Raw genomic sequence first — 12,446 nt, 5'->3', positions numbered from 1 at the left:
TGCCGAGACTTTGAGACTTGAGCGTTTCTTTCGTTTCAGGCATGATCGAGGCTGGAAGACGGTCGGGAGGAGAGACGGTTCGCATGCGATGAGTGGTATATACGCGATGAATACACATCGGCTGATTGGCGCTGTGCAGATAATGTGGGAACAAAAAAGGCGGGCAGCGCACCCGAACCAATTTCGATTCGGATAAAATAATTGGTAATTCGCCGGCCGCGCCAATCTTCGCAATTTTCCGGATTGTACGGTATGTGCCGGAATTATCATCGGCGGAGAATTTTCGTTTCAAGGGGCGACCCTTTTTCGCTCTGTCGTTGTTGCTCTCTCTGCCTCTTTCGTGCTCTTCATTGATTCGCGGCGAACCGCGACAATGAATCATGCCGAGCCGTGCAGCTGGCAAACGTAAAATTAGCTTGTCACAACGCGCGGTACACATACATGTAGTCCTTTTGTTTCCACGCCGATGACGAGACTGTCGGTCGTTAATTCAACGTTTCTTTTTCTGCTGGGATGGTCTTTTTTTTTTTTTTTACCTTCTTTATTTTTTATTTTGTTTACTTGCGGATATAAATTTTTCCTCATCGTCGCGAGGAGAAGGGCAGTTAGCTGGTGAGAGGGTCAGACTCGTCGACTGCGCTCGGCCAGTTGCATGACGACGCGTGGAGCCCAAGGCGGATCACCGGAACCTTATTTATCCTTCGTCAAACGACGCCACCTTTGCAGTATATTCAGCGCCGCGAATAGGAGGGGTGGGGGGAAAATGGTACCCGATATGCCCCGGGGGCAACATTATCCAGGGTGAAAGTTTTCAACATGAGAAACGAGGATATCCATTTTACAACGATCTCCACCATGCAGTGTTGACCGATGTAGATGAATGATAAATAAAACAATATCTAACCAACAATGCAACAATGTGAATAAATTCTCTTCCTGTCCTTCCTGTTATCGTCATTTTCGAACAAAGACGTTCCAAATTGTTACCTCTGGGTAACCTAGAGCTGGAAAATACCGTTTAGACCTCTTGATCAATCGCTTCGACCTACACGAGGGTTGCTGTCTAAGTTTTCCACGATGGTAGAATTTTCTTTTGTCAGAAATGGAAAGGCTTACCGGTCGGACACTTTCATCCTCTGACCATCGTGTGTTTTTCATATTCGTACGTTTAAGCTGACGGTACTTTTTTTCTGGTCATTTAGCGACGGACGGTATTGTATGTAGTAAGTAAATGGTACGTCGCATCAGACGTCAGGGACGATTGTCAAGAGGGTGCAATATAGCTATATTTCTGGTTCGCCCCGGGTGTCGAACTACCTGGTTACGGCGTTGGGTATATACAATGAGCAATTGGTGCCGCCGAGCAAGAAGTGCAACTGTCCAACTTTACGGTGGTTGTATATTATTTAGCAGTAACAGGTGAACGGCGTGCGATTGAAAACGCGCGCCGTCTCTTTCGCCTGCAATCTGCAGCTTGCACAATATGGTCTACACGTGTATCGTGCATAAAACACCTCGAAAGCAAGATCTGTTTATTTTCAGCCGTCCTCGGTGTTTTTCGACGCAGCGGTGGTGAAACGGTAACTTAAACATCGTTATGCGGCAGTCGCGAACGAAGCGTCTATAAATCGCATTGCGATTTTGCGGAAATCACCCTCTCCCCCGGAAAGTGGGTATAAAGTTTATCTATTTCCGTTGGTGAAACGGAGATTCCTCGGTTGTTTTTGAAACCCTGGCAATGGAAGAGCGAGAAGCTGGGGCGTGGAGGGTTGAAAAATTACCAGATAATGGATTAGTTGGCTGACAGATGGCCACCACGCCGGGAGAAAGAGAGAGAGGGGGGATGTGGTGGTGAGTGCGAGAGAGAAAGGGTCGAACGGGATCATGCGCGGTGGTTGAAAAGGGAGGCCCTACGGTACAGAGAAAACGCTTCGAATCGCGTGAAATTTCACGAGTTTTCACGGCTTGGCTCGCCTTGATACGGGAAATCTGGGAAGTGGGTCGAAGTGGCCTCGGCACCTCGACTTCCCACCAAAGAAGACCCCTGCGGAGGGAGGCCGAAACGAGATCTCGAGATATCCAGCGGGAGCTTTCGGGACCGACGCTTACCTAGGAGGGGATCGAGGCTGAAGGGTCTTTTGAAAAAAAAAGAAAGGGAGAAAAAAATCACCGAGAGGTACTCGATGACGCTCAACGACTCCTGATGGGCAGGCGACTGGAGATCAATGAGGCAAAAACGCTGGAGTACGAGAAGAAGTTCACCCAAGATTAAACTGCGGGTTCAATTCGTACACTTTCGGCCCCTTTACATGCATGGAATTCGCTGGAATTTCGGCAGCAACGATTTCTCTGTATCATACGCATACATGTATGAAAGTATAGGTATACGTACGAATAAAGAAGAACGGTATAACCGATTTTAACCATACAATTCAAATATTTAGGTGACTAGTCGTTTTTATGCCCAACTTGTCACTATGTTCAAAGGCTTTTTACTTCGAGCCTTCACGTCACTATTCTTGTTTGCGTAAAATGGTTTCGTCGCTACTATTATACCTGTGGGTACATAATCGATAATTCATTCACTCGATCCCCTAACATGTATCATAACGGCATATTTGCATGCACCGCCACTCCAAACCTACTGAACCGAAAAGCCGACTGTCTTGAGTAAACAACGCCTTTCGGTTTATCCCGATTACGCATAATACGGTTTGCAGTGGGCCTGCGGGATGTGTGAGACGGCGATGGCGGGGTCGAGGAAATGGTTTGTAAAATAACTTCAAAGGATATATCTGTCGACTGCGGTAGTCAAAGCCCGAAGGGATTCAAACCTGACTTGGCATAGTTGACCTAACCAAACTGAAGCAGACCAAACCAAACAGTGGTAGATTTGTAAGCAAGGGAGAAGAGCGGTGATGGAATGGGTTGGAGGGGGATTGGGGTGTAACGATACGAGAAAGGATGAAGCAAAAACATGGTCAGGGTAAAAGGAACCGGGTAAAGAAGCGAAGGCGGAAGAGAGAAGGAGTAAGAGGGAGAGAGAGAGAAAGAAAGAGAGAGAAGGTGGATCCGGGACCGAGTACGGTATTGTAGGAAAACAATGTGAGAAAAAAGGATGGCTGCACCGCTGTGCGCAAATAAACGTAAAAATACAAAAGAAGGTACAAGACTCTGGCGTAACAAAAGATGCCAAAGGCTAAAGAGAGAAAGAGAGAGAGAGAGAGAAGAGGAGTGGAACGTTGCAAAGGTGGGCACTCTGTCTACATTTCCCTGGTCTCTCTTGTACCGCGGCCCCATCCTTCCAGGGCCCCTCTTCGTGAGTAACTGTGTTTTTATATTTCATTTTGTTCCCTTGAACCACCGATTAACCGCGCGGATGAAGAAGCCGCACCGGGCGCTGCGCCGGTCGGGTTGCCATTTCAGGCAAGCGTATTATAAGCCGCATTGTTCATTCGCACGTTCGTTTCCTGCCCGTCGATCTCATTGTCACACTTACCCCCCGGTTACTGCGACAATAATCTTATCGTTTGCCATATTTCTCTTATTTACCGAAACGCGTCGTTCGCGTCTTCGGACGTGACGAATCGTTATGCACTCTACCTGATATAACTCACGTGCATGTACGTATGTATAATATAATATCACGTCGTGAAATACCAAGGCGGCGTGAATAACGACGAACCGTAACCGTGGATTAACAATCAGCCAAGGGCGACCCGTCGATTTGAAATTGACATTTCACAACAGTAATCGACGAGCCTGATGGCGTGCTTGTATATCCATAACAGAGCCCATGGACTGTGATTAAGTCTTAATTAGTACGGCTCCCAACTAATTGATATTAATTACGCCGTTGCTGCAGAATTAACGCCGGACTAATGGTTATCTTCGTCTGTTATCTAACGACCCACCTCGCCGAGTCTTACCGATGTTGGTTCGCTTGGCCTTCCCTCTTGGCTCTTGACGCTACTGTGACCGCATACTCGCCGCAGGTAAGCTAACGGCCATGCTGTTGCGAGCCTTCCTATATTCCTATGTTCACGTGAACACAAGTTGTATGTACGATGCAGGTACGCGCGACGTTCCTGTTTACCTGCCCGGCCATTTAGTCCGTACGGCGCACAAAGGAACCCATCCTTCCAAGATGGGTCTCTTCACGTGCGCGACGCGACGCCCCTTTCCGAAAGCCTGAGCTAAAAAACACGTAGCCCTCTTTGCCGTCGCCGGAGCATAATCCGGACAAAAACCGTAAAGAGACAAGCCTGCAATTCGGTGAACTGTCGTCGAAAGTTCTTTGACCACAATTCCCTCGTGTCAGCGTCAACGAACCGCTTCATTGCAGGAAAATTCCGGTCAGCTGGGATTAATACGTCGCTTTTATAATCCGTGCCTCCGACGTAAAGTAAGCTATCAAAAAATCTTTACGCGGCGCGGTTTATTTCCGCAGCGCATGAGATAATTACATCTCGTGCAGATAACTCCCGTTCGTTTGACTTCCAAAGGTATGGAATCTGGATTTTACGCTCAATTTTATGCAAGGTGGGTCGAAACGATCTTTAACGTTCGAACTCTTACACGCTGCAGGGAAATTAAACCTATAAAATATTTAAAAAAAAGCGTTTCTGCAGGACGGCTGCAATCGTTGCCGAGGAACTTCCTCTCTGGGAGAATAGAACGAGCTCGGTGATCTCCCAATTAACTCTCCCGTCACTCTTATTTACCCCATGCGGAAGACCGCATTTGTCGCATGCGCGTTGTACGTACAACATTTCAGTATCAACGAATTCGTCCAGGATATTAAACAGCCATCAAGCCATCAGCCAACGTGTACGGATCAATTACTTTTCCTAACCACGTCTTGCGCGCTCGATAAGTACCTACCGGACATTCCTCTACACGTCGGCTGCGATAAAGAGAACAGCTGACATGTAATATAGCCGATGAACCCCTGCGTCAGTGATGCGCGGATGATCGAGCGTACGGTGAAGCAACGCATCCCGCAGGGCCGCGAGCCTAGACGACCTAGGGATAAACCGATTTTGGTCCAATAATGAATTCAACAGCTGCCCGCGTACGAGCCAAAGCGGCAAAGTGATTTCGATGTAAATCACTTCATCTTTGGCGTATATTTGATCGTGCCAGAGGGGACGGGGGCGTACAGCGGCAGTTTCTCTGCTTAGACTTAATTACTACGATTAGCGCTGGGAGGAAGAGCGGCGTACTAAAATATAGATATACAGGCGCGGGTACGCTCACCGAATCCGATACGTACGTACGGTACGTGTGTTGGGACGTGTAGGTGTTACGTACATATTACATACCTACCCATCCGACGTCATCTCGCTATACGCGAGCATGGCTGCAGCCCGGTGCCGGGGGGCAGGGGGCGAGTGGAGTTGCCGGGGTTGAAACTGGGGCTGAAACTACCGAGGGCGAGGAGTGCGAGCGAACGAGCGAGTGAGTGCCTCCCCCCTCGTCCCCCACCTCGAGGAGAGGATGCAGTGGCGTAGCGTTGCCGAGCTTTTTACCCGCGAGGAAATTTGACATCACCACCGGCAGGGAAATCAAAGTCTCGCGCAGACGTGGCACGTTATCGTGTTATTGCGGAAGAATTTTTAATTGTCGTATAATTACTGCGGGAGGCTGGAATACGGAGGATTAAAAAAGTTTTACAAGCAGGGCGGTACCTGAGCACGTTCCAACTTGACGATTTTTCAACGTTGAGATTACTACCGCTATCGGGTCGCCCGAGCAGGGTACATTCCGTTTTTATTAGCAATTCCGTTCCGAAACGACATTACGACGGAGCTTGTACGCCATTGGGAACCCAGCGGTTTCGAGTGTTGCTAGGATACACCCTTCGCAACCCCTGACGTCCGACAAAGACGGTCCTACGAGTGGGAGGAAGACGGGGACTAGCTTCCTCTTCAATCTTCGAACACTCGTTCGCGTCTCTGTGTGGGTTTGTTATACAGCTACACGCATACACCAAGGCCTGTAGAGTTATACTCTACAGTACGTGGGACGGTACAGTATGTGATGCGGTGGATGTTATGTGGGTATATCGTATATGGGATCACCGCGAAGAATACAGTGGAAGCCCGAAGGAGATGCTTGGACGGGGCGAGGGGTGGGAGGCAGGGGATTTGGCATCTACGAGTTGTTTAGTAGATGCCAGCGATCCTCGAAGTGGATATTTGTTCCGGTAATGTGACGGGTGACCGATATGAACGTCACTCCTCTAAAAAGATCTAACGTCGTCTGTAACCCTCCCATCCCCCCCATCCCCACCCCAATCAACGGGTCGGAGAGCCGATCTTATCCGAAACTATTGGAGAAGAAAGTCTGGTAGGCAGTGTCATGGAGATTATCGAAGGTTGAAAGCTTCGAGAAAGAGAGAGGTAACCGGTATCTGAGTTATCGGTTTTCGTTGTCATGTTGACTTGTTAGCTTTGTACAGCCGGATTCTTCCACGCCAACGTACATCGCCAGTACCTATTTCAACTGTGCTCGACTGCGGAAGCTGCGGCTTAGAGGGTAGAGATGATCTCATCTTTCTCGCCCGGAATACATACGGACCGGGTAAAGTGTTGCCGTGCTCTTGTATTCGATCGATGCGACGACGATACAGGAAAGCTCGTTGAGGACAAAAAATAGTAGTGGGAATTTATCGGATTTGTTGTATTGTTGACTCTGACCGCAGGTAGACAGAATCTTTCAGGTGTCACCGAAAAAGAACTTTGAACGCGGCACTAAGTACTTTTCTTCTGGATGTGGGTAACGTCCGGCTTGTGCACGGCAGCGTTTAAGTCGGACTTAAAATTCCTCCGGTATATTATACCTACGTGTAAGACTCGGAAGGAGAGCCTGCCAGCGCGGATGAGCTCAGCTATCTCAATGAGATTTACACGACTCTGAGGGTTTATTCAACGCGGCTAACGATAAGTACTCGACCAGGCGTTGGCGTCGAAGGTTCGAACACGTCCGAGCTACGCGGTAGGCATCGTAGATACCTACTTGATAATAAACAATCAAGCTATGAGGAAGGCAAAGCTGTGCGTGCCTTCTCGCCGCGCCCTGTACTCCACGAACGTTAGATGTGTGGCGTCGATGAAGATGATTCCGACGATACACGGACGATACACGTGCGACTTACCAATACGGAGGGAAAAGCGTGTCTGTGAATCGAACTCTCTTCTTCCTAGCAGCAGCGGCAGCTGGTAGGAGAGGACAGACGTTCGAATGAACCAGAGTGACGAAGAAGCACAGGCGTTTGGTACCGAGTCAACTTTTGATTGGATTATATCGACGCCCTCTGATGCCAGCCCACAGCAGAGTGCGCGAGTTGTCATCCGACACGAAATGCCGACTGGCAAATCCAGTAGTTCCCCCTAACAGGCGCCCGCATCTTTTGTTTGTTTTGTATCTTTATGTCCCCTTGTCTTCTCTCTCTCTCTCTCTCTCTCTCTCTCTCTCTCTCTCTCTCTCTCTCTCTCTCTCTCTCTCTCTCTCTCTCTCTCGCTCTCCCCCTGCTTCTCGTTCCTTTTATTTTATCGTCGTATTTATTTTTATTTTTATTTTTATTTTAATCGAGTGTACGAGGCGCGGCAGCTCGCCTGGGCAAACAGGATCGCCGATACGTGACACCAGTCGATCAACCCGTCCTTTTTTCTCACCGCTTTCCACGTACCTATTTTATTTATTTTCCTCCAACTGACTGAAATGCCTGTTTCGTTTCTGTTGTTCCAACTGGCTGATCCCGTTTCGTCTTTAATTTCGCCACAAAAAGAACACCGCGGCCGCCGCCGCCGCTACTGCTAACCGTATTTCCGGTTTGTCCCGTGGGTAACACGTCGTTATAACTCCGTGGAGCGGAAGATGAAGGAGCGGCAACTGCAACTTGTTAGACACGTCGTTGAGTCGACTCAGCGGGGGCCGTGGAGGAATCGAAACTTGTAATGCCGTGTATCCATGAAGCAATCAACCCCGGGCAATTGGATAAAAGGTTCAAAGGCTCGCGCGAATCACCGCGGCAGTCTAGAGTTAAGTGCTCCGTGGCCCGCACGTAGGTATGTACAACGTATAATACTTGCGCCCGCGGCTTAGTTGGGTTCGCGAAACTGGTTGTCTTCCTATTTAAGGCTTGTTCCTAGTTGAGAGCTGGTCCTTCGCGGAGCGCGGCCTTTTTTGTATCATTTGCCGTAGGCCTCATCTCGAAGTAGGTATAACACGCTGGGTGGGCCTCGGCGAGTGTCTGGAGGCCTCGGACGAGGACGAGGACGATGCCGATGCCAACCGTAGGCGCGGAAGTGCGAGAGAGCGAGGGCGATGAGGGGGGTAAACGCGGACCGTCAACGCGCCGCGAGTCGAGCCGTGGAAGAGGAGGAGAGAGCGAGAAGGAGAGAAGGAGAGGAGGGGGGAGAGCGGGAGGAAAGGCGAAGTGATAAGAAAAGACGGAGTACGAGGCGAGGGACAAAGGACTTGTCAGGTAGCAGCCGCCCTTCCCAACAAAGACCCTTCCTATTTCGTTCGTTCTCTCTCTTTCTTCGCTCTCCGCTTCTCTCGCTCTCGCCTCTTGCTTTCTCGGGTGAGAAAAACGAAGAGGCAAAAGAGCCGCACTCTCCGCTGTATACACGGTGATATCCAGCTTTGCTGGTGACTGTAGTCGAAGTACAAGGCGTCGTTTCTACATTTCTGTATTAACGGTGAAAATTGAGTAAGATTTTTTCACAATAAGATTTAAGCTACTTTTAAGCTACCTATACCGTACAGACGCAATATGCACGTATCTGATTTTCAACCTGCTAAGTAAAACGCACGCACTTCGTACTTGTTATCGGAGTACGAGTTTTCCATTTGCGGAAGGGATTGGCTAGAGTGCGAAACGGCTTCCGACATGAGGCTGAAACTTTTACTATACATCAGGTATAGTATAAGCCTCGTTCTCCTGCAGTGTCGTAAAATTTCATCGATATTACAGGCAGCGGAAATTCAAGGCGTGATTTAGACGGAGGAAATCTCGTCGTTCGATTTTAAAGCAATAATCTCGTCATAAAGTCTTGGCCTGACGTTGAAAACAAACGAGTCAAGTAGAGCGCTGGGGCAAGAGCGAGAGGAAGAGGGCGACGGAGAGAACGGCAACGGGGGGAGTCGGAGAGAGAAAGGGCAAACGAGGAATAATCGCAGATGGGCAAGGGTGAGGGTACGAACGCTTTGGAATACTCGCGCCCTGCCGGCTAATGGAAATAAGTTTGCCACCCCTCGAGCAGCTCTGCGGGCTTCTCGGTCTCCCCCGACGCAGGAGACAAATTCACCCCGGCATGCTTTCCACCGAATTAGAAGATAAATATTCCTGATTTACTGCACGCAAACCCAGTCCAGGATCCGGGCCTCGATATATCTCGCGTATAATCGAAAGATTTCGTGTTTGAGCGCACGATGGTAATATCAAATTGAGAAACGAGCCAAGTTTTTCTTTGTTATCCTCTTTTTTTCGTTAGATCAAAATCAAGCCTCATCTTCAGCCTAATGCCTCTCGCGAGAGGCGTCAAACACCAAACGGATCTCTTTTACATCGTAGTAAAATGGTATTTAACGTGTGTCTGGAAGTGTAAAAGAGCTTCTCGGATGATTCGAACCTCTAAGAGTGTGAAATCGAGACGTTCCACGCCGGTAAAAACGAGCGATGAATATGCCCGCGCGTTATTTTGTTCATGGGATCGCTTCACCGCAAAAGAAAAAAAAAAAGAACTTTGGAATGGTGGTGGTGAAAAACTTCCGTTAATCTCAGATTACCAATGTTACCGCACTCACCGTCGACGAAGAAATATTAATAATCCTAATTTAATTACTGACTCCTCGACTACGGAACAACGACTCGCGATTATGGTCTTACGAAGTACGAACGGCACCGTTGCAGCTTGCATTATACACAATTGTGAGAAATCCGTTCAACTCAATGCGGCCTCTAGTAAATACGTTCGCACGTGTAACACGAAGACAATGCAGATACGTACACGAACGAAGAGAGGGCGGGTACCAATCCCTGATGCAAGGCGTTCTCGAGATTCGAACGAAGCCGGTTCGTTGAAGTTATCGAATTTCGGACGAGACTCAAGAAGACGGTAGGTAGGTATAACGCGATGGTTGAGTGCAGTATAGATAGATCAGGAAAGAAAAGAGAAATCGAGATGAGCTGATATTGTAGGGTTTCGCGTCGGTGACGACGAACGAAGGCATGATCGTTTAGCCAATGGAATTTCGATCCTTTTTATACCTTCGTTTCGTACACACACCGGTGGTGTGTGGTGTACGACGTACGTACATAGTACGCGTATATCCGAGGGTGAGGAAATGCCGCGTAGCCGTAGAGGAAGGTATAAAACAAATGGGACACGGCCTCCCCTTCGTGTTGGTGAAACATGACAATAATACGATATGAGGCTACAAGCCACAGAATATAGCATAACCCGCCCGAGCAACCAGTCCTTGGTGTGAGAGAGAGCGAGATGCCGGAGCTGCGAAAGAGAGATGGAAGTAATACGGTCCGGGTATTATTGTGGGCTCAGGGTTGTAGATTGTAGCCACTAGCGAGGGATATAAACGAGCGCCGGCTTGAGCCAATTCGAATCTCATTCCGCATTATTGACTTTGCCTCTTCTCTCGTTTGCAAATTCTTAAACATTCATCGCTTCCGGTAATCCATTCTCCCTCCGTATGTAAAGAGTACATAATGTGCCCGTGAGGACTTGTGAACTTTTGCATACCCTGCCAACTGGAAGATTCTACAAATCAATAAAAGACACTCATATCTCATATTTCATACCGATATTTTTGCCAATCGCAGCCGATGATGAAAAACTAAGTGAATTCTACTGATCTCAATCTTTGCTAATTCCACCCATTTTTTGCACGGATCTCTCATTTGTTTTTTCATGTATTTCAAGCTAATCTAAACATTGTCAATCGACGGATTTGTATTTTACCATTCTACTTCATTAGGAATAGGGTGCTCCAATAATTGTAAGGGATTGAAAAGATAATGATTTGCCTGATACAAAAAATCGTTCCAGTTAATTGAATGAAAGTTAAATGAAACTAATTTCGAAAATTCCGTTTTCAATGTACAAGTGTTTCTGTTAAAGAGAGAAATAAATAAAAAGCAAGACTTGTCGTAAACAATACGCGTCAGTTATACGCTAAAGGAAACATTATACCGCAGGTTAGGCTTACGCGTCAATTGTTATTAGCACTGCCGCCTAATAAAGTGGACAAACTCCGGGCTGGTTGAGCAATTCCATCGGTATATAAGTCGTAAATTCCCCTGCCTTACCCGGCCCTCTCCTTGTAGCCCCATCAAGAATCCCCCGCATCGTTCCAAGACCCTTCTTAGCTACCCTTGGCAAAACCGAATAACCCGTAGATCGTACGACTTAGGACTCCAAAACTGACGACAAGAATCCCTTCGAATAATAAGGATTACAGAAGGTATTGTCCCGGATATTTGAACACCGATTTCTGCGGCCTTGTTGCGACATTTGAAATTATAGCTGTTTGTCAAGCGCAATGTTTCAGCTGTGCGAGCCAGACATTTCTGTAATGTATGTCGCAGTACGGATTCACATTCGTTGATATGCAGTTAGTATGTGCGTACTAACTGCAGCCTCAACCTTTTGTTACAGTTAGATTGCAATCATATAATTATCTTGCGTTACCGTAAGCACCGGTGTTTCCTGCTATATTGGTCGATTCGTGTATCGTTGATTTTCCCTTCAGCACATCTTCCGAGTTACTTGATCGCCGTATACGTAAATACTGATACCTATACCTACACGTTCGTAGAATAAATTGAACGTATCATCTTGGCTACAAGATGGCAGCTAAAAGAAAAACATACGACAGACGATTTTGTATTAGGTATGCGAGAAGTGATCTGACGGTAAAGCTGTTTTCCCGATATCGATCGACGTCGTCCTCAAGAGTCAAAAAGCCCTTCCACCTCTGCAATGTTTCGCTTCTTAATTAATTCTCATTAAATAACTCGTTGTTCTATAGTTATTAAGCAAAAAATCAAAACAAAATCACGCTCGGATGGAATTGAACGTAAACAACGAAACTCAACCTGCTAGGGTAAAGCGATTAATTCGTTAATTGCTTGATGTTTCGTGCCATCAGGCAATAATGCAGCAGCGAACTATAAAATGAGTGAAAAAAGCTACTCGTGTTTCGTGGAGCCGAAAGGCCACGTTATTGACGATGAGTATTCATATTTTGTGAGGTGGACTTTAGTTGAAACCTATTCAGCCAAATTCATTAGCCCCGTATACCCGCTGTCACGGACGCTCCTTGTTTGACGTCCATACGCCTCTGTACCCCGTCAGGTATTCAAATTGAATTACCCAAAGCGAGTTTGGTGTGACTCCATTCGTTTTTTCAACGCTGTA

The sequence above is a fragment of the Neodiprion pinetum genome, chromosome 1, assembly GCF_021155775.2.
Source record: "Neodiprion pinetum isolate iyNeoPine1 chromosome 1, iyNeoPine1.2, whole genome shotgun sequence".
Classification (NCBI taxonomy): domain Eukaryota; kingdom Metazoa; phylum Arthropoda; class Insecta; order Hymenoptera; family Diprionidae; genus Neodiprion; species Neodiprion pinetum.
This window is presented reverse-complemented; position numbering follows the sequence as displayed.